Below are 26,389 nucleotides of genomic sequence, written 5' to 3'. Positions count from 1 at the left end.
AAGAAAATCAAGACTGGCTCAATAGTGTGGCCTAGAAAATTAAGCCCAAGCCACTGTGGCTTAGATTTTGAATGGTAGCATTCAACTATGGCCTGACACTGGCAACACTAAAAGCTTTGCTGGAAATCTTTTTTTGTTAGCTTTTCAAATAGCTGATGTCTGAACAGAGGATCTGTGTTGAGGGATGACTCAGGGTTGACAGTGGAGCAAGAACAGAGCTTTTTTCTCTTAAAGCAAAAGTACATAAGTAGTTTTCTTTCAACTAATCTCATATAAAATACAACATACAAGGTAACGCATGGCACTGTGAAACCAGCTATGGTATTCTCAATTCACAAATAGAGACCATTCTGTCTACAAAAAAGGAAAAGAAATAGACTTAATGATTTTCTTTCAGTTAAGTCCACAGTATAAGCAAGTAAGAGTCAATGCCATAATAGACATTAAAGGAAGTTTCATGGGCATGACAAAGCTATCAAAATTCATTGGTTCTGCACATTGAGGTGTATCAAACCCATTAAAGTACCAATTGTAATTCACTGTAGAATGGCACATTTATTAAGCTGAAACCTCAAACTTCAGACAGACATCTTGGCATTAAAAAGAAAACAATTACTTTTTCCTCCACCCCCACAGCTTCACACATCCAGACACCCTGGAATGAAGGTGACCACTCCAGTGCAATGCTCTGTGGAATTGCACACCCACTCAGAATTCACAGTGAAGGTTGTCTGAGTTAACAGTTTAATGTTGAACTGTAAAGTTGCAAGAGATTTTAAAACAGACCTGATATGGAAGTTTTGCTTAAAAAAAAAAAAAAAAAAAAAAAATCAAGAGTCCGGGAGCTTAATTAAAAGTTACTTTCAATTATTGTGAAATATGCTCACTTCCAAATAAAGTCTATCTGTCATGTTTGATTAAAAAAACAAAATCCCTGTGACTGTTGATCAAAAGTGATTAAAAACAGGCCATGTAAATTCCTAATGCTGATCCAAATTTATTCTCTCTCGGGGATTTCCATTCCAAGTCCTGCCAAGATAATAAATTCCTATTCAAAGGAATTCCATCTTCTAAAGTAAGCAATCAGAAATATATTGGTCTTAGTAGTACTAAGAAGGCAGATCACTTGCTCTATAGATGGTTTCACTTGTGACCCAAAGGGTTTAGAGTCTGCAGGAGAAATCTTAGCTCCATTGAAGTCAATGGGAGTTTCAGTGGGACCCCAGTTTCACCCTAAGTATTTAGAGACAGGGCAGCGGGACTGACGTTCTCCAGGGCATGTTTCCCTGCAATTCTGTTGCTCTCCAACTGAGCATTAATGGTGCTCCTAGCATCACTAAATCAGAGCAATATTCATTAGCTTACCCACCTACCAGCTACTTATAAAAAATATTAAATTTAACGTCTTCAAGTACTTTTTCCAAACTTAAGCACAGTATAAGTAGTTACTTGTCTACGGGCCAGATTTTTAAGTTATTTAGATGCCTACAGATGCAGAAAGTGCTTTTGAAAACTCCCACGAGGTGTCTAGCTGCATCTTTTATCTCCTAAATATCTTTTGAAAATCTGGTTTTGTGGGTCCAGATAAGACCACTCTGGGGGGATATCACTAATGTGGCTGGGGGTCTCGTTGTCTCATGAGCTTTGTAGAAGGCTTTTCACTTAGGCTTTGAAGCTCCTGTGAACATCTCATTGCAGTTAAAAATTTAGTCTTCCATTAACCTTGAAAAGACTTCTAAGAGTTGCGCTGCTTAGATGATAGAATAATTTGCTAAGGGAGATCATTGATGCACCAGCACTCAAAGTATTCAGGAGTAGACTAGATAAAAGATATTGGGATTTAATGTAAAGGACACTTTTGTACTAGTGATGGGAAAAGTGTAGATGTTCCAGCAGATCTTTCAAGCTCTTTTTACTAGTACGCCATTCAGATGCTGTTTACAGTAAGTCATTTTACCATTTTCCCGTTTGCAACCTGAATATGCTTTAAGGGACAGCCTGTGATACCCTTGACTATAGTGGGGTTACAGGTGGAGTATGATGGTACCTGCCTGAATGAGTAAGGGAATTAAAATCTGCCCCTACATCAATTATTTTTGTGTATCATTAATCATTCTTTTTACTCGTTAGGAATATGATGTTCAGCAGGGGACCATTAATATGGCTTTATAAGACATACGATGTAGTGTTTGCCATCCCATGGCACTGAAAATAGCCTGTCTGAGGAGAGTGTTAGAGTATCCAATCTCCCATAGATGGAGCATTTCTATACCTGGCAACAGGCTCAAGCAGGAAAACTGTATTTCTGACCCAGCTAATTTCACAGAAAAATAGAGACGCTCTTCATGATAGTTAAACAGATACTTCAGTTTAAATACTTCTAAAATGATGCACGTTTTTCTTTTCTTGATAGTAGGTTTCAGAAAAAAGGTAAATGACATCATAATATTGCAAAACGTGCTAACAGTTTTGTCACACTAAAAATCTTTTTTTTTTTTTTTTTTTTTTTTTAATTGGCAAGGAAAAGTCAATTCTGCAATGAACCAGTCAGCATCTCACTTCAGCTACTGTTTTTCTTAGGGCTGGTGCGTAAATTGATAAACAGTCCTTACCATAGCAGTTTTAGTAACTGGCAAAGAATATAACCCTCTTTGACTTTTTAGCTCTGAATGTTTAATGCAGGCAATTGCTTAAACAGTCTGTTTGCAAGCATAATGATGAAATTATAGCTGGCAAACTGAGTCATTTTACTATGAGACTCTTCTTCTGTTGAGAAGGTAGTGAGTGAAGCAGCGTTCCAGTGTCTTTATAGGATTCAACTGATAGCTATTGCCAAAAGATCAGTAATAAAACAGCCACCCCAGTAGTCATAAAATTCTCATTTCAAATGTATGGGATGAAGGGAAAGACAAGAAAATTTATTACTCTTTCTAAGGACTTTCAATCCAATTTTCATTTAAATGACCACCAAGAAAGTTGAGATAGAGACCCCTTACATCTAGATTTACAGTATTTGCCTGGTGGGCACATTTTCTTTTATGGTGAGCCTGAATTCATGCACCGTTTGATACAAAAATGAATCCAAGGATCACCTTTATTGCCAAATTTTGAAAATATGAGGCCAGATCCTTAGCTGGTGTAAATCAGTATAGTTCCATTGAAGTCAAGTGATGGAATTCACATGCACAAAGTCCATCATTTGAGTGTTCAGGTGAGAGCACCTAAGCAATTGCACACCCTGTGTGATTATGCAAACACCATTCTAACTCCACTAATAAAGGTCAGGTACCATGTTGGAAAATTTGGCCCCCAAACTGGAGCATTGGGCCATGAGGAAACAATATTTTTCAAGAAAGGAATCCCATGGTCCTGTTCTGAATGTAGTTGTTTTTTATGTGGGAGGATAAAGGGGGTGGGGGGGTTATAGTGGTATAATGTACAACAGGCATAGGGGGACCTTCTTTGATCATAAGCTCTTTGGGGCAGGGAATTTCATCATGGTTTGTACAGTCTTAGCACAAATTGGCCCCCAATTCTGCTTACATTCTTTGATGTTGCTGTAATAATAAATGGGATGTAGCTGTCTGCCAATGTTGCCTGAAATAGGCTATCCCGCTGACATGAATTTGTTTTCAATTCATTGTTCATAGACTGTTCACAGGCTAAAGTTAGGCACGTAATTCAGCACACTGCAGAACTGGAACCAGGGTGTGTAGTTTTCTTTGCAGAGAGTTGGGGACTCCAGATACTTACCGGAGACCAAAAAAGAACAAGAAGAGAGTAGGGAGAGTCAAGGGGTTAATGGTAGGATCTATCAGAGCCCTTCGTTGATTTTACTGTGCAACTTCCATTAAGGTAAATGGGAGTCACATGACTAACTCCTCACTGCTCCCATGAGCCACTTTAAAAGTTTACGTTTTGGCATATAACCAAAAAGATGCAGAGCTGAAGAAACTAGCAATTGAGCCTTAAATCTGGAGTCTTAACAGTTATGAAAAATATGACCTGCTTATCTGTTAGTTGCCGTAATTGTTTATATTGTAGTTCTGATGGGAGAATGCAAGAAGCATTAAGCTGTCTGCTAGAAGATGTGCACTGTTATGTTTTCTTATAGACAGCAATAATGGACTTTCAGTCTGGATGATTTTTATTTTAAAGAGAATAACAAGGAAAGAGAATAATATAAAGTCTTTATTAGAAATCACAGTGGGCATGAGTCGCTCGATAACAACAGCCTTCGTGAACACTCAGGAAATGCCTTACAAACAGGATAGGGGGCCCAATTTTCTCACACTTTGCTCAGCAGGATAATTGTTTAGATTTTTGAAAGAGTTAAATTACACAGTCCAGAGATGATGGCAGGAATGTGCCATTATTTTTATGAGAATTTGAGTTCTGTGAGCTCTCTCTGCAGGAAACGTGTACTTGGAAATGCAAATTTCCTGAAGACATTCACAAATCCCTCTTTGTTATCTAGTCATAGAAGATGGTAATATGTAAGTAAAACAGAGGCAAGAATTTTTCATAACAGTGGGCCTAGTGCACAAGTCGCCAACTTCAGAAAATCTGTGCTCAAATTGTCTCCTGTCAGAATTCAAAGTGAGTTTGATAGGACCATTCTAGGACTACTGTGTATTAGAAAACTTGAGAAGTTGTGTTGTGATTTCAAACTTCACTAAAGACTAGAATGGGACAGTTGCTGTAAAATTATTTCTTGTAAATATTTGTTCCCATGTTAATGCATTCACTTTTCCATTTGCTGTCTGTGAGTGTTCCAGAAAACAAGCTCACTGGTAGGAATGGTTGCCAGAAGTAAATATTGCAGAATATTTGTTGTGAAGCAGATTTCAAAAGTTGTCTTTGTAAGTTAGAATATTCACACAAGAAAAAATTGTCAAGCTCATCCAGTCAGGGAGTGAAAGCATCCTGTGACCTACGTTTTCCACCAAAACAGTTCAAGTAGTTTGTGGACACTTCAGAGAGAGGCAAACTTATTTCTAACATGAGCAGTTGTACTGAAATAGCTGTCAGAAACCAAGATATGGGGGGTCAGGCCTAGTGGTTTGGGTATTGACTTCAGCTCCAATTCCTGGCCTGGCTGCCAAGAGCAATTTCAGAACAAAGCAAGAATAGCTGTGGAGTCTGTCATAACTATCAGGCGAGAGTTTCATGCCCTGAACTGACACTGGGCAGACAGAGCAGACCTTTCTCTGGTGAGTTTTATATGCTTGCCCTGAGAGTCACTAGAGCAGCTTCTGGCTTGTAGATTGTCTGGAGCCTAGCACAGGAATGATTTATCACCACATGTAGTGATGAATCGGCCTCTAATTCAGGGATGAGTCATCGCCTCACATCACTAGGTGTGTTGCGCGTCATTGATATCAATGGAGCTTTACTGATTTAAGGTTTAGCCCTTAATTTACTCTAGATATATAGATTTTATGAGTTGTGTATGTTAGCACAATAGGGTCCTGGTCCATAATTAGGGTTCCTGGGTGCTATTATTATACACATCGTAATGTTTTAGTATTGTATAAGTACATCTTTTAAAGCTTTTTTTAAACAGGTCTGGCTAGGAGATATTGACAGATTTGTTTGCACTGCTTTGAAATACATTTTGAATTTCAAGAGATTGATCCTCTCTCTCCCTGCACTTATAGGAAGGTACCCTACTGATATGCCCTTACTGAAAAAACACAAACCCTAACTAAATTAACTGAAGAAAAAAATCACAATGCGTGAAAATTCCCCCAGCACAAATGGCCTTCACAAAGCTTGAGTGCCACTTAAATTTTACTTAAAACCTACTATAAGGGTGTAAGTGGTACATAGGCCTTTTCACAGGGTAAATTTCACCCAATATAACATGAAGCTCCATCACCAGTTTCAGAAAGCAACCTTAAGTTCTCTACACTGTAGCTAAATACAATCCAGGCATTTATGAGTGCAGATGGCGTTTTGAACCAGCTGTGCTATTGTGATGTAAAAGGAATTCCTTGTAATATAGAAGGGCACCTCATCAGCTGAGGAGAATGTAAGGATAAGCAGCCTAAATGAGCCAGTAGAAACATCTGTTGCACCCATAAATTTGAGACTGTTCAGCTGTAAAGAATTAAAATGTTTCACTAGCACTTATTTTAATAAACCATAAAAGGGATTGCATTGCAAATTATAGTTGCTGTCTGAGTTTTAAAATCAAGTTAAATGCTTATTTTTTAAGTTGAAGCACTGCATTGCTACATCTATCGTAACACTATTTCCCTTAATAAAATTAGAAATTTAGTTAAAGTTCATAGGCCTGCCTATAAGCTTTGAAAGAAGCCACAGTTTGGGAGACTGATTTATACACAAAATGTGAAAAAACACTAAACACTAAGAGCCATTGGTATTTATATATGAAAGCTATTCTGATATCACGTTTTTGGGAGTTTCATTCATACTCCTGTTCGTGCATCAAGGCCTTCGCCCAATGGCCATTGAAGTCAGTAGAAAGTTGTCCATTGACTTCAGTGGGCAGTGGATTTAGATTATTTCTGTCCATAAACTGACAGTACTAAAATGTTCATGGAAAGCAAGGGTAACACATATGAGACTAAGTAGAGGGAGAAACTAGAGGTGTGTATATATACATAGATTAGACATGTGTATATACACCCCAAGGGAGAAATCTTGGCTACTTTACAGTCAATGGCAAAAATCCCACTGATTTAAATGGAGGCAGGATTTCACCCCTGCGATTTCCCTCTCTCCAGTCTATCTGCAACTCTATTTTTAGTGTGTCTTCCTGGATGTTCCACTGTTAATGAAAAGGCCACACCTTCCTCCTCTCAGTTTTCCAGCACATTAATAACTCCATCAACCTCATTTCTCAGGCCTGCTACCTCATTGTCGCCTCTCTTCTGTACCCAATATATACTCTGTTGATATAACCTGTTGATTCTTATACGTAACATCTCCAAAATTTGGTCTTTTGCTTTTTCCCTACTGCCTAACCCCTTATCCATTCCTTGGTAGTCTGCCACATAGCCTACTGCAAATATCTTCTCTGAAGCCTAGGGAATGGGGTGGGTTTCAGAAACCAAGTTCCAGCCTGAGCTGGAACTTCAAAGCACTATGTACATAGGTATTTTCAGAGCACTAATGCGAGCCCCACTAGCCCATGACTGATAAACAAAGCTATGAGGTTTGCTTCCGTGGGCTATGTAGATATTTCCTCTGTGGTGTATTGACTCAACTTGCAGCTCTCTAGTCTGTCCAAAATGTTGTTGCTTTGTCTGTCTAATCAATCTAATCTATCTAATAGACATCATTTGTTCAGACTAGAGGTGTTCAAGGTACATATATAAAATAGTTTAAAATAAAGCTGTATTAAACCTCTATTCTATTTGCAAATGGTCTGTGAACTATTTATAATTATCTTTAAATGTTTCATTATTTGCTGAAAAATTTCCATAAAAATTCTTGGTGTCATGCTATAGCAATTCATTGCAACTATTCACTACTGACAATTATGAGACAGGTAGTCCATAGGAAGTGCTGAGATTGTTCCTGTTGCCCCTTTTTTGGCCCTAGCAGCTAGTCAAAATTTGGGGACCTGTGGAAGTTCCAGTTAGGAAGAGAAATAAGTGAGAGTAAGGTGGTATTTTGGTGCAATCTTATTTATTTACAATGAATGTACAAAGTCCTCCATCTCTGAATGCAGAAGGAATCAAATAACAGGACATTGTTCTTGGTATCATGAATAAAAGAAGCTCTCTTTTCAGCCTGCACCTCTGACCTAGAAACCTCTTCCCAGGATGGGACACCATGCTTTCAATTGCTCTTTCAGGCTGTCTGTATGTCTCTCTGGTCCTTTGTATTCTGCTTCTGCTCCCTCCCACCCCACAATGATATTTAGCAAAATCTCTCCATACCATCAGTTTAAAAAAAAAATCTCAGACAGGCTCTCAACCCCTTTTTTACTTTGGTGGTGGTGGTGGGGGGTGAGGGGAAGGTGTTTGTAATTTACTTTATCCTGACAGTTATTTAAATTCAAGGATGCATTCACACCCAGTCACAAAAAGGTAAGAGATAGATGCAGTCAGCATAACACGATCATCTCTGATTTGTTTATTTACTTTTACAAATCTTTATATTCGAAACCTGCTAGTTGTCACATGATTATATAAGGTAACCATGCATTCCTACCACTTTTATCCTTATCCTGCATTTCTTTCACCTCCAGCTGCTTATCGCATAGAATTGTAGTCTTTTTTTTCTTAATTTAGGCCCCGGTCCTACAGTGAACTCCATGTTGTGGACCTCTGTAGCCATATAGCACCTCAGTGAAGTTGACTGAATGCAGGGTTCCATCTTCCTGCAAGGCGTTCATTGCAGAATCAAGATTTTATATTATGACTTCAGGACAGGAACTGTATTTTAATATGGGTTTTGTAAAATGACCAGCACAATCCTGATTAGGGCTTCTCGACTCTTCTGTATACAATTAATAATAATCCTGTTAAATGCTGAATGGACACATGCCTGTTATCTAATATCTAATAATATGTGAGCATGGTTCTTAGAAACTGGTTTCCAGGGTAAATGCTGGTTTATGTTTAAAATTTTCTGTTTAAATTTCCCATAAATCAGTTAAAACAAATTATTTTCAAGAGCATTCCTGCCATTAAAATTGTTGCATTTGTACCTCTGTGCTTCTCTTACATGCAATAAAACCTGATTTTAAAAAATGTTGTTAAGATTATAAAGTCAGACACTCAAAAGTTAGGAAATGACACCGGTGTTCACTAGAAAATTAAGGAGGGTTAACTTTGTTGCTCAGGGGTGTGAAAAATTCATACCCTTGAGTGGTGTGGGTAATCTGACCTAACACCCAGAATAGACAGCGGAAGGTCAGTGGAAGAATTCTTTGGCTGACCTAGCTACCGCTTCTTGGGAAAGCAGATTACCTACTCTGATGGGAGAACCCCTTCTGTTGGCGTAAGTAGTATCTACACTAGGTGCATTTCAGGTGGAGACAAGCCCATAGTAAAGGTTGATTGTACAATCTTCATTTTGCCCCCTTATGTATATACTATATTAATAAAGTCATTAATTTCATGGTGACATAATATTTTGCCACAGGTTAATAGAGCTAAGCCAGTTTACACCAGCTAATGTTCTGACCTATAATAAATTACTAACTAAAATCCTCTTCTGTCAGATGGGTGTAAATTCACAAAGTTGTATGCCTCTGTTTACCAGTATGTATGGGAACAGACCACATATTCCAGTGATGACTAAACATGGTGATATTTTAAATGAAAGGTGCTCTCAACTGTGCTTGTAGCAGTTTCTGTTGTTGCACACTAACTCAACAGACATTCTAGGCTTCAGAGTGACACAAGGGTGACAATCCTGGAATGTTGTTAAAGAGAAGACTGGAATGTAAACATTGCATATGGGATCATGATGAAAGAATACAAAATTTGTGGTTTATAAATTAATGTTAAGTATATCTCTCAATGTTTTTGTAAATATTGAGTCAAATGAAATATGGATGTTGATTCTGCTCTGCTCACACCCTTTTAGCATTCACTTTAAAAACTATGGCAATGACAGTGTACTGGAAGGAATGCTCATGGGAATAACTGCTTTAAGTGCATGCATATTGTGATATATCAAGGGCAGAGGGCGGCAGGAAAGTGTGCAAAGGGAGGTATATCAGCCCCAGGATGATCAGGGCTTTATTCCCTGCAGCCTAATTGGAGTCATGAGGGGGCAATTAGGAGCCAGCTGAGGCCAATTAGGGATCAGCCAGGTGCTCCATAAAAGGGCTCCGCCCCAAACACAGTGCACAAGTTGGAGGGAGCAGAGGTGCTGTGCTGTGCGCAGAGGTGTTGTGTGGAGTGAGGCGAGGCGAGGCGAGGCGAGGCAGCAGACTGAAGTAGAGGAGTGTGGGAGAGCGGAGGAACCCCGAAAGGAGGTACTGAGCCCAGCAAGGAGCAGCAAGAACATAGGGCCTGAGAGGCCAGAAGGACTGAGGGGGGAAAGTAGCCCAGGGGAAGAGGCTGCAGCTCAAAATAATACAGAGCCAGCAGTATACCGCTGTGGTTCATAGGGCCCCTGGGCTGGGACCCGGAGGAGTGGGTGGGCCTGGGTCCCTCCCCCAGGGAAGACTGGGTGATGGGCACTTTCCTGGCCCCCAACAGGAACAAAGCACGAGATCCACTAGAGGGGAGCCGGCCATCGGCCACAATATATAATGAGAGAGATGCAAATGTAAGCCTCACAAGTAGGATTGCTGTCAACTTATTCAAAATTTGAATGGTAAAATCTTTGGCAATATCCCTTTAAGATTATTTTTTTTCTTCTTGCTATACAGTCAGTATAGATTGGTGATAAATCCTGGCTGAATATATCCACACCCACAGTCTTTTCCTCAGAAAAGAGGAAGAAAGGGAAGGTGGAAGAAGCTCTTTTTTTTATTAATTGAGGTTGCTATTGTGCTTGACAGCATCTTGAAATCCATTTTCTGTTCTACTTCAGCTGGTATCATTTGACTGGTGTTCACCAACTTATGCCTCAAGATGGAGCTATTATATTTTCAGTGGAAGGGAAGGAATGAAAACATTTCTTCACTCCCCAGAGTTCTGTTTCTGATCTTGAATAAATGTATGGGTTGTGTTGGTAGTGAGAAATGGCAAGCTACTCCCTCTCACCCCCCCCCTTCTTTTCCAGATGAAAAGTTCAATGAAAGCTACAGCAGGCAAGGTGTCACATGGGTGGAGGGGCTTAGACACTGACTGATTTTTATTCATACCAAAATTACCTTTCATAGGGTGAGGAAGAAGCATACCTTTTAGTTACAATAGGTATCCAACAGGATTATACAAACATATGCATAACAGCTTTCAAAAGCAGAACAATTTTTGTTGTGGTTTTTTAATTGGTAACATTTTTATAGGAGGTATTTCGAGTATATATTGTGTGCTAGTTAGAACTATTCTAGACAGTTATGGCTGGTTGTCAAATCAATAGGGCGCTGGATATATTTTAGTCTGTCTGCTATAGCCTAAATAACCTTTTAAGGACTCCTTTCTTTCAGTGCTGTAAATAAATGCTGAATGTTATGTGCTTAATAGACCTTTGGGTAATACATTCCACATGGCTTGGCCCTTTTTATCAGTAAATATACAACAGTGACATGAGGTGATTTCAGCATGAAGAAATACATACAGCTCATGGATGAACAAAGCCAGGGTAAGGTGAAGTTCAACTAAACAGGAATACTTTTAAATATCTATGTAATTTAAGGAAAATAAAGAAACCTTGCAATTCTTATTAATTACATACTAGGCATCTGATATCTTTTGCTTAATTGTAACATTCCTATGTACCTGTGGATATCTCATAAGTGAGGTTGTGAGAGTCTGGAAATTTTCACTCTTTGTTTGTTTTTGTTTTTTTAAATGTGTGTTGCTTCTGAGTATAAATATTCATTCTTTTTGTTTTTAAAAACATACCTGCTTCTATACTATATGCTTCAGAAGACTCTTACTCTCGGGCTATACCCAACTGGGAGCTGGCAAGGCATATCTTAAACAGGTGCACACCTCCATACCAAAAATTCCACTGTGATCCCAGATGAATAAATGTAGAAAGAAATTCACCAGAGGTGTTGTGACACACTGCACCCCCATGCATACACTTATGGTGTAATTGTATATTGTTTAATGCAAAGTATGTCATGTAAGAAGTTTTTTGAATGCTCATGGCATGCTGAACATTATAGTAATGTTTGTTGCAATGTCATGTGTATGGCTGAGGCTTCACTATGTAATCTTCTCAACTATGTGTCTCATGGCTTGAGACAGATCTAAGCAAAACTCTGCAGAACTGAAGGACAGTTCACACCTCACTAAGGCATGCATAAAACAAACCAGCTCTTCCAGGGACAAAGGTATCAACAAAGGATTAAAGGGACTCTCAAATGAGCCCCCTCTTTTTCTTTGGCCAGTTTATAGCCATAAGATAATGCTCACTAACTCAGGACATGGATGAACCCATACAAGGACATTGTCTGTCACCTGACCCTGAAAGGGGGGGGCGAGGCCCTAGAGGAGGGTGAAGGAACATGTTACAAAGGAGACATTTTGCTTTTCTCTCTCTCTTCCACCTCCATATACAAACACCACCAAGCAACTGAAACGCTGATCACAGAGGGAGGGGCTGGCTGGAGGCAGACCAGCTAGTCTGTGGTGATAATCATCTGAATATGTAAGGCTGCTGAAAGTGTTAAGCTTAGTTTACAGTGTGTTTGGCTTTTGTTTATCTTGATCGTATGTGACTTATTTTCCTCAGACTTATAATAAGGGTGCACTTAATCTTTCTTTGCTTAACAAATTTGTTAATTTTACCTAAAACAGTGCATTTGGTTTAAGGTGTGTTAGAGACTCCAGTTGAAGTGACAAAGCTGGTGCATATCCATTTCTTTGATAAACTGACGAACATAAGAGCTTGCTATGTGCAGTGGGTGGCACTGAACATTGTAAGACTGCAGTTGCTAGGTTGCATCTGGGAACTGGGGATGTTGGCTGGGGTCATACTAGTGCATAATCCCAACAGTGGCTGGTCAGAAGCACTCACTCACTTAGTTGGAATCAGCTTGCCTGCTGTAGGAGTGGGGGTTCACGCAGTCGAGCAGAGTAGGACAGGCTCCGAGAATGAGGGATTGGGGTGACTCAGCAATACACCAGTCTAGATTGCAGAGGGGAACATCACAGGTGTAGACAGCCTATGTAAGATCCTCTACTGTCCTTAAGTTCTGCAGTAGTTCTGCATAGGAGAGATTTGAAGAATGAAAGATTGGGGATGGACCAAGATATATAATTCAAAGCTCTGATACTTAGTTGCAGAGAAGCAGTGATTGTTAGTCTAGTTTATGCCCTATAGTTGCAGCTACAGAAAGGTTGTACTTCAGAGACCCTAGTGTTGTGTGTTGGAAAGTGTGTATAAGTTCTGTCCCTTTGAGTTCCCATTTTGAGCAAGAGGAGTAAATGCCAGCCTATGTTGTTTAATCAATGGAGTAATTAAAACCAACATGATGGATTTTTCTTCTCTCTTCCCTCACATATGGAAACATTCACCCAGATCCAAATTACTATGCTAATTTATTTTAGAGATGGGCCAGGATTCATTTAGCCAAACTTTCAGATACTCAAACATGCCTGTAAATCACCTTCCTTACTAGTCTGTACAGTTCACTAAATGCATTCTTTTATGTTGCTCAGAAAATCTCAATCTCTGCTAGAAATATTTCACCAGAGTGAAAACACAGATTTTACCTAGTCAGTATTAGCTGCTGTTATATCAGTCCTGAAAAATACTGTAGCAGCAAGAATGTAATCCAAATTCATAGTGGTTAATAACTTTAAAATAAATCAAGGTTAAATGAAAGAGGAAAACTTGATGTTCTAATTTTAATTTATGTTCTGTCTGAATACTCAAATATTCTGAACTATATAGATTCTAATACCACACTTATCACATAAGTATCTGGTCCCCATCATAGTATGAGTGTCACAAATATTGTGTTTAGAAAAAAAAATCTCTATCTTTCTTCCTTCTTAGCCGGTAGAAGAAGTAGCTTTATTACTTTGTTTTTGCATGTCTGTGTGTGTGAGAAGAACTTACTGAGGGAAATCCTTGGTCTTTGAGGTCTGTGATCACTCTTACATTTTGCAGGAGTTAAGTTCAGTCATCTAGGTCCTGCTTCTGTCACTCAGACTTCCCACACTCAAACTTCCCCCTGTTGGTTGACAAAGAGAAGTTGTCCACCAGAATAACCAGTACCGTCTCTGTATTCTGACTGAAAGGGACCCGGGATTACAGATGATACTCAAGTCTTCTTGTCACTGGCTACTCAATTAGCTTGCTCAGAAAAGATGCGTTAGACACAGTGCAGTAGTTTGCAGGGTCTCTCCTGTTGAATGATGTTTCCTTTAGAACTTGTTGCACTACTTTAATACTAGTCAGACTACCTAGGGTCGGTGCCTAATTCCTCTTAAAAAAAAAAAAAAAGAGATGTTGAATTGCTTCTGTTAGTAAGAGTCCCAGCTGTTCTCTACTCTTCTATTATATAGGAAGAGCTGCGATCAGAGTTGCAGGCGGTGGTGGCCTTGATTGGCATTGATGTTTCTGTGATTTCTACATTGTGTATTGTGCTTTGAGAGGTGAGTGTAGTGTTTTGGTCCTGTTGTCACTTAGTGGCTTCTGAAGTCATTCTGGATATGGGTGATCTTTTCTGAGAAATAAGATATTTCCTTGTAGCAAGAAGTGATGTTTGGGTCTGAGTGGAGGCAGTTTGGGTTCAGAATGGTGTTTCATGAGCCATCTTGTCAGCCCATCTCAAACTGAATTAAAATGATCATGAACACAATGTTTGGATATCTCAGCAGAGGCCAACAAGTGAATACACATGAAGACTTAACCTTCAAAGTACCTCCCACACTCTGGGTCAGAGATGAGGCACATTGGTGGGAAAGCTTTGGGAAGCTTGCACCACATGATGTACCCTCTTTTCTAGGGGTAAACAGAAGACTTGATCTTCCAGGTCTCCAAAGGTGTCACTGTTCATCAGAATTGAACTGTTTACAAAGTAAATAAAAGTAAATCCCATCTAGGCTTCCCTCCCCCTCCTCCCCTCTCCTTGGTGAAGAACCCTACTCTGGTTTTCTCCAAGATTTTCATAAATCTTTCAGATGTAAAATAAACAGCCAGCTTCAATCCTTCCTTATTGGATAAGCCAACTACTGTTTCTCTGCACCAATTTCATCTGAGAGCTTGAGTGTGGATCAGACCAGAGTGCCTGGTGTTGATGTCAGCAGCATACTTTCTGATGCATTCATCTAAAGCAATCAGAAAACCCTAGCACAAAGGAGCAAGGGGAGCAGAATAAGCTTCTAACAGGTTAACAGCAGTGGGCTCGCAAACCAAGCAGGGGTTTAATAACTGATAGAGCATGCTAATGCTCACATTTTCTGAGAGGAGTTGGCTGATCTGCCCTGCCTTCCTGCCAGAACTATGTATCTGGGTAACACATCTTCACAAAGGCATCACTCCACTGCCTCCAGTCATAAGGAAAGAATCATTCTGATTTATGAACCATGGAGTTTAAATCACATTGGTTATGTGGAATTATTTGCATTTCTCAGCCATTTTACAAGTGTAAAGAAATAATGAATGAAGGGGACAATGTTGATAAATTTGATTAAATTGCTCTCGTGTAAACTCCAACGGTTTCTTATTACAACAACTCTGGTATTAACTGAGCACCTTGTTATATGCTGTTGTCATGGAAACTTTTGTGATAGTCCATTAAAGTCCGGCTAGAAAATAATTTGATAACAAGCTGACATCAATTCTCTACTGAAGTCTGAATTAATATTCCAGAATAAATATCTGGATGCAGTGTTGTTGTAACCATGTTGGTCTCAGGATATTAGGGAGACAAGGTAGATGAGGTAATATTTTTTTATTGGACCATCTTCTATTGATGAGAAGAGACAAGCTTTCAGGTATATAAGAGCTTTTCTTCAGAATGAGGTACAAGCTTTCAAGACCTATGGGTCCTACCCTGTCTATCACAGCACATGGTGTACCTCACCTCATCAAGTGTACTAAATGTCCCAATAACTATATGGATGAAACAAGGCAATCACTATGCTCACAAATGAACTCACACAGAAAAATGATAAGACTAACCGAGTGGGTGAACACTTTCCACAAAGCAATCACTCTATATCTGACCTCTTAGTTCCCATCCTCAAAGGAGGCTCATCTTTTGAAAGATGCAGGTTTATCTTAAATTTGTAATTTTGCTAGATACTAAAAATCATGGGCTGAATAGACACTTGTTTTATGGCTTATTACAGCAACTTCCCCCCCCCCCACACCTTTTTTACTTTCCCCTGTGTGAGTACTCAGATATTAATAGGCCACTTTACCTTTAATTTTCCTTTAAAATATGTTCTCTACTTATGCTAAACAATCTGTTCCACCTTGTATTTAGCTGTGACACTCTGAGTACATTTCCCAGACCTGAAGAAGAGCTCTGAGTGAGCTTGAAAGCTTATCTTTCTCACCAACAGAATAAATATATCTGTAAAGAGGGCTAGGTCTATAGAAAGTACATTTAAACCATTTTTTAAAATTCCAATGAAAAAGTCAATAGTCATTTTAAGATCTCACACAATAAATATAAAGAGCTAAGAACTCATGTTCCAGTTGCAACTTAGTAAACTAATTCTTAAAATAAAATATAAAACCAACACATCAATTTTTCCTTATAATGTTTCCCATCAACCAGCATAAGCTGCAGGATTTCCTCACAAGGTCTTCGGTGTATGGAAATGGTGTATTTGTAACTAGTATAATCTTGATTAAGCAATGGGATATCCTATTCTACTTTGGTTTTTGCTGTGCCCATTACCAAATTATTTGCTTGACTATCCTCATCCTGTGGAAACTGTTGAGTTTTAATTCTATGTTAGGACATGTGGAATTATCTTTTTGTCTTTGGCAAGATTGCATGATGTCACTCAATTCATCGGATGAAAACCAATATTTTTAGTTGGTACAAAAATAAAGGTTGACAGAAGTTGGATTTATGATAGCTTTTCTCTAATTTCCTTAAGAGTATTTTTATGTAGACTCATCTGACAAAAATCTGTGATACAAACCACATGGGGAATGACAGGGCTCATGAACTGTATTGATGCATAACAACAGTTACTTATGGAGAATTTATGAAGAAGTGGAGCTGCATATATTTACAAGAGAAGAAAAGAAAATCAAATAAAGCTGCCTGGCAGGCAGGATTTCAGTGATTACAGTAATGACTTGGGGAAAATGCAGATAATTCAAATGCATTATTTTATTCAAAAGTTTTGGATGCTTTTTAGAGAAGTGCTTGCTTACCAGAGCGCACACTGTTAGCGGAAACAGTACTGCACGCAATATTGTGTTAGAATTCTATTGTTGGATGATAACATTTCAAAAAAAAATGCCTGCCACCAGGCATTGGTCAAGAATGTGTTTGTTTGGCAGTCAGTGCCTTGGAGACAGTGGCAAGAGCACCAGCAGCAAAAGCAGGTAATGTACTGTCAAAAGCAGGCCCAGAGGTAGTGACTGTATCCATTGACTTTCTCTTTTGTGACTTCTCCTGTTTCATTTTGTCAGAGATTATTAGAGACTGGTCTTTTATAGACCAATAGCCTAGGGAAATAGCTGACTAATGTAGCAGTGGGACTGTGGAAACATTTGACATCCTTGAGAAATAAAATCCAATTATACAGGAAGAAAACCGTGTGGACACTGAAATTACATGGTTGCCGGAGTATTTTAGGGTGATTGTTACTGACATGGCTTTAGGCCTGGCTGTATGGTGAGGTGGACAGAGGCAAAGAGATGACGTGAGTTCTGAGAGTGTACTGTGCTCTGATGGAAAAGGTTGTGCTGGTGTGCTTCTGCATACCAGTGTAGAAAAAACACTAAAGACTGGGATCAGGAGAAAACCGTTAACCAAGAGAACACTCCATCTTTCCAAGCCTTTTATTAGAGAATATTTTTTCAACATATCTTTATAAAGATCTAGAAAATGAAGATCAGCTGATGAAGCAATTTAAGGACCAATTTCTGCTTCCATTTATGCCTGAGTAACTCTGTTAAATAAAACCCTGTGCAAATTCTACAAATCAGAGGAGCTTCTGAAAGAGGGGTTGCTGAGAAGAGAGGCATGAGATTATTTTTTTTGTTTGGTCTGTGGTAGAGTAAGGCACACTCTGAGAAGACTGTGCTTGGCCAATCAGAATCCTAGGGACATGATTACACTAGCAAAAATGGATTGAGGTTATGTTGCAGTACGTTAACTAATCTTGACCTAATCACTCATTTTTCCTAACATACCCAAAGCTCTCCCCTTGACCTGCTCAATCAAAATAAGAGATGCTGCAATATGTCCATATATGGTTAGCTCAAGGTTAGTTAACGCACCCGCAATTAAACTCAACCCTCTTTTCCAGTGTAGGTAAACTCCTAGAGAGGGCGTTGGGAGGCAATGGAAGCCTGTGGGTTGTTTGCATTGTGGGGAGTAGGGGGTTGTTACAACCTCCCCCATCCCTGTCCACATTCTATCCCAGTTTATATCCTGTCCCAGTATCTTCCTATTCTTGGTCCCCTGTTTAATCCTGTGACCTCCCCATCCTTACTGGGGCTGCCTCCTACCTCACCCCAGAAGTTCTAAATTGGCTAGTGCTGGCAGAGGGTGTAGACAGGCCAGAAGCCCACTGCCACAGCAACCTTTGGAGGCTGGGAGGAAGAACTACAGCTTTTGCCTGGATGCAGGAGGAGACAGCTGTGATAGGCAAATAAGTGATGGGGCTGACAAATGTGAGTGTCACATGAGATGAGTCACACTTAGCTGAGCTGTACTACAGGATTTCACTAATCCCTGATTTGATACTCATGGAAAAAGATAGAATGTTTATGGGTGGGGAAGGGAATGAGGGTCCTGTATCTGAATCTGAATATTTCAGAACCTTACGAAAGGTAGAACTTTGAGTCCAACAATGGACAAAAATGCAGAGGACAGAAGAGACCTCTTTTATTTCCCCCCCTAGTGTTAGTTAATTTATTCAACTCCTAAAATACCTCATCAGAAAACTCTAATCTCAGAATCCCAGTGAGGCCCAGCCTTGTTCATTTGTTAATCTCTAGTGCTATAGTGAGGAACAGGGGTCTTTCCAAGTCCCTTCTGACTCATGAGCATGCTGGTCCCAATCTTCTGATTCTGCCATTTCACAGAATCAATTGCCATAGCTGCTGGATGACTCCTATATAGGCTAGATAAAGTTTGTTTGAGTGAAGGGTGCCTGAACACTTGGAAAAAAAACCCAAAAGTTTCTTGGAGAATATTGTTTTATTGCAATACATTTGACACCAGTTAGAGGATGGGAAGCTTAAGATATTTGTATCCCTAAGAATAAAGTAGTTGATGGACAATAATGCCTTTCTTTGTGGAGATCCCATAATAGTTTTGTTCTGTTTGAAAGACTTTGTATGAACCTAGTACAAAATTGGTACAATAAGTATCAGTTCACTTTATTTTGGAGGGGAAGGATTCCAGTCCCTGAATTAGGCTGAAATATTGTTAATGTTTTGGCTTAAAAAATGGTGGATTGTTTCTAATAAAACTAAGTATGCTGGTCACCAGTTTCTTTTACCTGAGCCCTGACAATTCTACATAAAACAATGTTACTTTTACAGTAAATCAGCTGAGAACCAAAAAAAAAAAAAAAAGACTTTTTATTAAATGCTCTTTCTATTCATTCCTTTGTTCGCAGTATTTCTATGTAACATGAGACTGCCGAAGTGCTTTTGTTGCTATGGCAAATATAATGGTGTTAGCATAATACCTACAGAGACATTTTCTCTAGCTAGTGAGAAAAGGGCTCCTTTATGACCACCTGCCATGAGAAAAAAGCTTGTGTTCCTTTAACCCTTTGCAGCCTACAGATAGTACTTCTGCACATTCATTTAATGGAATAATGGCACAGGAATAATGGCACAGGAATAATGGCACAGGATAATGGCACAGGATATTTTCTTGACAGGGAATGAGTGACCTAGTGGTGGTATGTGTCAAGTCTTGAGTAATTGCATCAAAAGCATTTACAAGAAAAATGAGGATTTGCTTATGTATTATTGCCTCTAGATTTGCCAAACATTTATAGTAGAATAGATTATTTGCATGTTGTCAATTATTCTTAATTTTGTTACCACGTAAGTTAAAATATAAATGTGATAGAAGGCTCTGCATATGCGGTAGGTGGCAATTAGATTCATGTGTGAATAAACCTGAAATAGACTACCTTGCTAACGTTCTTCCCTAAAATATTTTTAATTAAATGTGTGTTTAAAAAAATTCTGTAATACCCAAACTAACTGCTCTTTAATTATGTAGGAATTTAACAGGCTTAAAACATATGCTGGGTAATTTCACTTGCAAAATTAAACCCTATAGGCCTTATTTTCAGAGATGTTGAGCACCCATAACTCCCACTGAATCGAACTGGAATTGTGGATGCTCATTATCTCTGAAAATCAAACCCCCTTTCTCCCCCCCCCCCCATTAGGAACTTGTGCTCTAATTCTCCTCTCCTTTACTCCACTGACTTTAATAGTTAGTTTTGATTTTCACCCATGTATGTGACAGCAAAATCAGTCCCAAATAATTTAAGAAGAAAGTAATGATCATAATGATTTATCTGGTATATGATATGATACTACATCATGGGCACATAAATATTATCTGGGCACACATACAAAAGAGAAATAAATAGAACCGATGCCCAGACAATATCATCATCACATCAAATTGCTCTTTTCTCCTCATCCTCACCACCTGATATCCACTGATGATAAATTGCCTGCTCGCTACACAGCCAGACTGTTTTGCACCATATCCTAAAAGTTGCCAACTTGGGCAAGAATGCGAAGGGAAATGATCTGAGCCATCAGGGCTCTCCACCAAAAATATTGTGCCACCTCTCCCCAGCAGTTCCAACAATGGAAGTTACTCGTAGAACATGGTGAAAGAATACGTATGTTGCTGCATACAGATCTGCCAGCTTTCTTCTCGTTTTGTTAATATTCTGTTTGCTACATTATTGTACAATGATGGAAAAAAAATTGTTCTGTTTCTTACCAGTCATCTTTATCTTTAATCAGTCTTGTGCACTCATAACAGTAGAGTGAAAGCTTTCTTCACAAACTCTGAATTTTGCTGAATGAAAGTTCATTGGTCAACTTTGTGAAGACATGGATTCCATTTCACTTGGGTTAGAGACCTATCATCTGTTTCTAGTTTTTGATGAGTTATTACCTTCATAGGATTTCTGAGATGGCCATTTCTCAATGTAAGTTATGCATTATAGAATATCCATGTGGTACAACTGGTCCTGTGCACACCATTTCTTTTTCTTTTGAAAATTCCATTATTAAAGCCAATGTTTCTCTGACACAACTAAATGTTTTTCCTGATTTTTATCAATTTACCATACTGCTGTTTCACTTTGCATCAGAAACTACCCCCATGAGATTGTACAGCTGTTCTTCTCAGTTTGACTTCATTGCCTGAGCATTTGCTATATTTAATTCTTAATTTCCAATCTAGAGATAACATTACTTTAGTGTCATGCTTTGAAATTATGAAGATATTTTTACTGGATCAATTGTTTAATTTTATTATTTTTAATTTGCTCCATGGGACACCCTCATCATGAGAAACAAACTTCATTTCCCTTTGTATCATTGTGGGACAACGTTCAAATGCTATTATTTGAACCAACTTCAGAGCAATACCAGCAAGATGATGCAACACACTTTATTTAAAATAACAGAAAAAACAATGAGCATCATTCCTTCACATTCTGAACCTCTAGATTTGCCACAGAAGAATCTGTGCCCTTTTACTATATGCTTGACCAAAAGTGGCATCAGTGTAACTATTAAATACACTAATTACTGTAGGTCATCCCTGTGTTCCAATGTGAGGTTGACCTTTTTCCTCAATCTCTAATTATCCTAAATCTTGAACTAAATAATTGCAAGAGTAATTTTATTTTTTCAGGGATTGTGACAACTATTGGTTATTCTTTTTTTCAGGTGCATTTTAATCAATTCCTTATGTACACTAGCAATATTGGCATCTTCTCTGTTACACAAAATATTATTATTCTATATTATTCTCTGTACCTGCTACCTTTATTATATATTGTTCAAGTAGTTGGAAACCTAAGTAGCTGGAAACAGGATTTGACTGGGTTAAGCGTCACATATACATGATGTAAGACATGATCCGGGCCCTAAAGAGCTTACATTATAAAATTTACAAGACAGGCAAAGCATGGGATGGAAAACACAGGCATAGAGAAATGAAGTGACTTGCCCAAGGCAGAGCCAGGAGTGGAACACTGAATTCCTATGTACGAGCCTATGCTCTCTCCTTTTGCTGTGATGTGGCATTATTTTCTAAAATAATTCTCAGTTTCTTCTTGTTCTTTTCAATAGAACATATTTGCCAAATAGCGGGTATTTATAGTCCTGCATATAGAAATAAAGATGCAGTTTCAAGTCCCACAACTTTGTCTTTCTCTTTCTATTCCTGACTAGCCTTTTAATTTTGGTTTTATTTCAGGTATGTACCTTCCTCTATCCTTTCCTTTCTCATGTAAATGCAACAGCCGTATTTCTTGAGATAAGGATGTTTAAGGTGTTACTATCTGATATGGACATAGCATTGAAATGAGAACTGACACGTGGATGGATTTTACGGTTGCAACTTGTTAAACTTGAACATGGGAGGAGAGCTACCCACTTAACACCCATACTCTCCTATACCAGGCATTTGGTTCCAATGTTTGGATTCCAAGGCTCCAACCAGTAATTTAGGGTTGGCTCTCCTCAAATTTCCCAACCCACTGAGGTGGGTGGCACATTTTGGAAGTTCAGTGAATAATTTTTTGTGTGTGTTAGAGCTGTATTTTTGCATCAGAGAAAGGACAGTATGGTCTATGGGGTAAAATTCTACTCTCAAACAATTCTATTTAAACCAGTATAAGTGTAGATTATCTCCATAAATTTAGTGGAGTTGCTCTGGATTTAAGCTGAGAGCAGAATTTAGCTTACTGTGTGTTTTTTAGATTGTGATTTAGTTCAGTAACAGTTAAGATATAGCTTCATTAAAAACAATTTGTACGTCTCTCTAAGAAGTGAAAGTAACTTTGCTAGCTCCAAAAAAATGTAGTACACTGCAAACTTTTTGGTCCAAATTCAGAGAAGATTCTAAGGGCAGATCTGCACTAGAAGTGCTACATCAGTGCAGCTTCAGCAAGATGCTCTATGCCGATGGCAGAGAATATCCCACCAACATAGCACCAGTGTGGACAGCGCAGGTTGCTGTAACTTGCATTGCTCAAGGGAGTGTCTTTTTCACACCTCGGAGCAATGTAAATTAGATTGACTTAAGTAGTAGTGTAGACCTGCCCTAAATTGGTGTCATTTACATCTTCACGTTCCCTAACGATGTAAATTAAACCAATTAGTATCAGACTCAGATACTATCCACTTACCAACATAATAATCAAAAATCATTACCCCTCATCTCTAAATTTAAAACTGGTTGTAAATTAACAGAAATTAGAGAGCCATGTAGCAGTAAACACAACCAATATGAGTGTGTGAGATAAAGCATATGTGCCTTAATGCTCTATCACAATGGACTCCTTTAGTATTCAGAGGACCAAATGGAGAAGTGATATGCTCAGAGGTATGTCACTAAGTGAATGGGAGACAAAGGGAGTGTGTAAGTCTCTGTGTGTCTAGAAGGTACAATTAACACACACATTTGGACTCCTTTAGGTCCTTCTCAGAATTTGGCCCTTAACATTTTGAAATCATCTTCTTTTTAAATTCAGCTATAAATATTTCCCCTAAGACACAAATGAACTGAATCAGCATTTCCTTGAAGGATTTGTAAGGCTGTAAACATTTATCAGTAGGAAGTGTGAGCTTTCATAACTGAAAGTATGATGTATTATAGTCCATATTTCAGAAGCTGACCTCCCTTTTTCTGGGAACAGTTTGCATTCATTGGTAATGATCTTATGACTTTGTTGCTTTAAATACTTGATTTGAGCTTCTGCATACTTTTTAACTGTCTGTCTTACCTGTAACATGTACACGGTTTGATACTCCTCTGCATTATGCTGGTTTTACCACATTAGCATAAAACAGGTATGACATGGGGAGAAACAGGCCTATGGGATCCTATATTAAACACTTTAAGAAAACACCATACAGCAGTCATTATGCAGCAGGAAAAAAAGAAACTTTGTAGACTAGACAACGAGAGTTGTGTGGCACTTTAAAGACTAACAAATTTAATATTTGCAGGCATAAGCTTTCGAGAGACTTAGCTCTCTTCTTCAGATGCAGTAATACAGAAAATAGGTAACACAGAGGTATCTTATAGATATCCAGGTGCATTGAGAACAATGGGGGAGGTGGAGTCCAGTACTTAAGACCTAATGACAACCACTGAGTAGGAGGTGAGAATGGGTGAGCAAAGTAATTTACCTTCGGTAGTGAGATAGCCAAGTTTGTAGACTAGTTTGCCCTTAATAAATCAGTGCTGGTGAAACATCTTATCTACCAGCGTTGGGAAGATTTATATACTTGCTGGAAATAATTTAAATGCAATCCGAATGCAGAAGTGATACCATCCCAATCGTATCTGATTTGTTTCTTTGTATTGTGTCATGTCTGAAACCAATATGGCACAAAATCTGACCGCAATAATTTCATGCATTTCTGGATGCAGTTTAAATCTTTTGTTTTATGGTATTCCAATAATAATCAATAGAAGAAAATCTGATAAGGAAGCCTAATTTCGCTAGTGGGACATTATGGACAAGAATAAACTTTCCTTGTTAATCTTGGCCTTCTGATGCTTATGACTTTTTTGGGTGGAAAACTATCCCTTTGATTGGAATTTTTTTATTGTCCACTGAAAAGTAAACTTGGTTGGTGAGTGCTGTCCATTTCTATTGTATTGGTAATAAGCCAGGCCCAAACTAACATTGTTTTGCTAGTTTTTAAGAAATTCTTCAAAAGCTATTTTTATGATCAGATAACCCCTTATTTTAAAAACTTACCATGTAATACCCTTTCCAATGGGGATAGGTACCTTCAGCACATCTGACCTAAACTTGGTTCAGCAATAATGAGCCCTATTCTGCTGTCCTTAACTGGGGAAAAACTGAGTCTGGATTACAATGATAACTTTACTCGAATAAGGATTGCATGGTTTGGCAAAGCACTGTGTATATAGTGCATATAATTTTCCAGTAAATATAGAAATGTAGAGCTAAAGCTATAGCCTTTCATCATAATAAATATTTCACACATTGTAATAAAACCAGCGGAGTTTTTCATTTATTATTTATTTATTTATTCACCATTGAAAAAATAAATCCACTGATTCTTAATATCTGTGTGATTCTATATACAGCTGAGAATTATTCAAATGCACAAGACTTAAAAGATGTAGACTGTGTACAGATCAGATAAACATCTTGGATGCTTGTTTGAATTCTTAGAACCTGTGAGACATGATACACCTTCTTACACATTTCCCTCTCCTACTGTGACTTTGTTGCTGATACCTGCTGTTCGAGGAAAGACCTAGTATCCTGTTCTGTCTGGTAGATCATCAACATCTTCATGAGAAACTACCAGCTAGCCTAGTTCCTTCAATCAGATAATCTTAGATAATCTTAAGTCTATAGTAGCCCTGGAAATCCCTTTTGAGGGCTACTGATCTGCCACTTAGGTATTTAAGGCGCTCGAACAGAGCTGTGTGAATAACTGAATTTTTTTGTCAACCTAGCTGAATGAAAAAATGTTTTTCTTTTAATTGTCCCAAATGAACTTCTTCAATTTTTTTGATGAACTGAAAAATTTTAAAAAAAGATGCAAAGTCTTTTTCTGAAATCAATACCAAAATAAGCAATAGATTGCTTGTCCCTTCTTTAAGCCAACTTGGAGCAGAGGGCTACTCCAGGCTTGCCTTGCCCCAGTCCAAAACAACAACCTGAGTGCTTGGGAACCACGTTTCCCAACAATTGTTGAGCTCTGTAGGGAGAAGAGATTTGGGTATGTCCTCCTTTTAAAATTCTAGTCTTGTGCTGTAAACAAAGTTAGTAGGCTGGGATTTCCCCTTCAAAATAGAAATGGTAACTCACAGGCCACTTCCTCTTCTTTGATTGCATCCATGATGGAACCTGTCTGTCTTTGGAGTAAAACCTTGGAATGGGATAGTGTTGAATCAAGAGTTGCCAACTCTGAGTGCTCAAGAATCAGGCCCCCAAAGTCATGGATTGGTTTAAAAATTGTGAGATTTAAAACATAATAGATGTTGGTATCTTTTTATATGCCTTCTGCTGGTTGAGCATTTCCAAGCTTTGCAGCCAGGACAGACTAGAAATTTACATATCTGAGATTATTTGGCAATAACTTGATTCCAGCAATTGGTGCTTTAAGAAAAACACCAACTATTGTGAAAAACTGGTGATGGAATTCCAATGATTTGTAATACTGTTGACCTGGAATTTTACATTCTCAAGATTAAAGGGCCAAAACACCCTTTTACAAAGTGGCAAGGGATTAAAAACTAGCGGTGACAACCAGCTAGGGGTATGGCAGTGTTCTTTGAATTATGCCTGGTAGCTTTTCTTGTGTAATTTAGTCTTCAAAATGGAAATCCTTCTAACTTCTTCCTCTAGTTGAC

The 26,389-nt window shown here is 38.5% G+C and overlaps 1 long non-coding RNA gene across 2 annotated transcripts in view; it reads left to right on the top strand.

Moving 5' to 3' along the window:
* LOC137155507 (uncharacterized) overlaps positions 1-26,389 on the top strand; it is a 136,721-nt gene that overhangs the window by 48,456 nt on the left and 61,876 nt on the right. The window contains exon 1 of one of the 2 annotated variants that reach the window (XR_010920503.1): positions 12,164-12,258. The exons of the other annotated variant lie outside the window; for it this stretch is intronic. This is a non-coding gene — a long non-coding RNA (uncharacterized lncRNA). Of the gene's footprint in view, positions 1-12,163; positions 12,259-26,389 lie in introns of those variants that run through there. 2 annotated transcript variants of the gene reach the window in all.

The sequence above is a fragment of the Emydura macquarii genome, unplaced genomic scaffold (genome assembly GCF_026122565.2).
Source record: "Emydura macquarii macquarii isolate MOO-44397 ecotype Brisbane River unplaced genomic scaffold, CSIRO-AGI_Emac_v2 contig_1363, whole genome shotgun sequence".
NCBI lineage: Eukaryota > Metazoa > Chordata > Testudines > Chelidae > Emydura > Emydura macquarii.
This window is presented reverse-complemented; position numbering and strand designations above follow the sequence as displayed.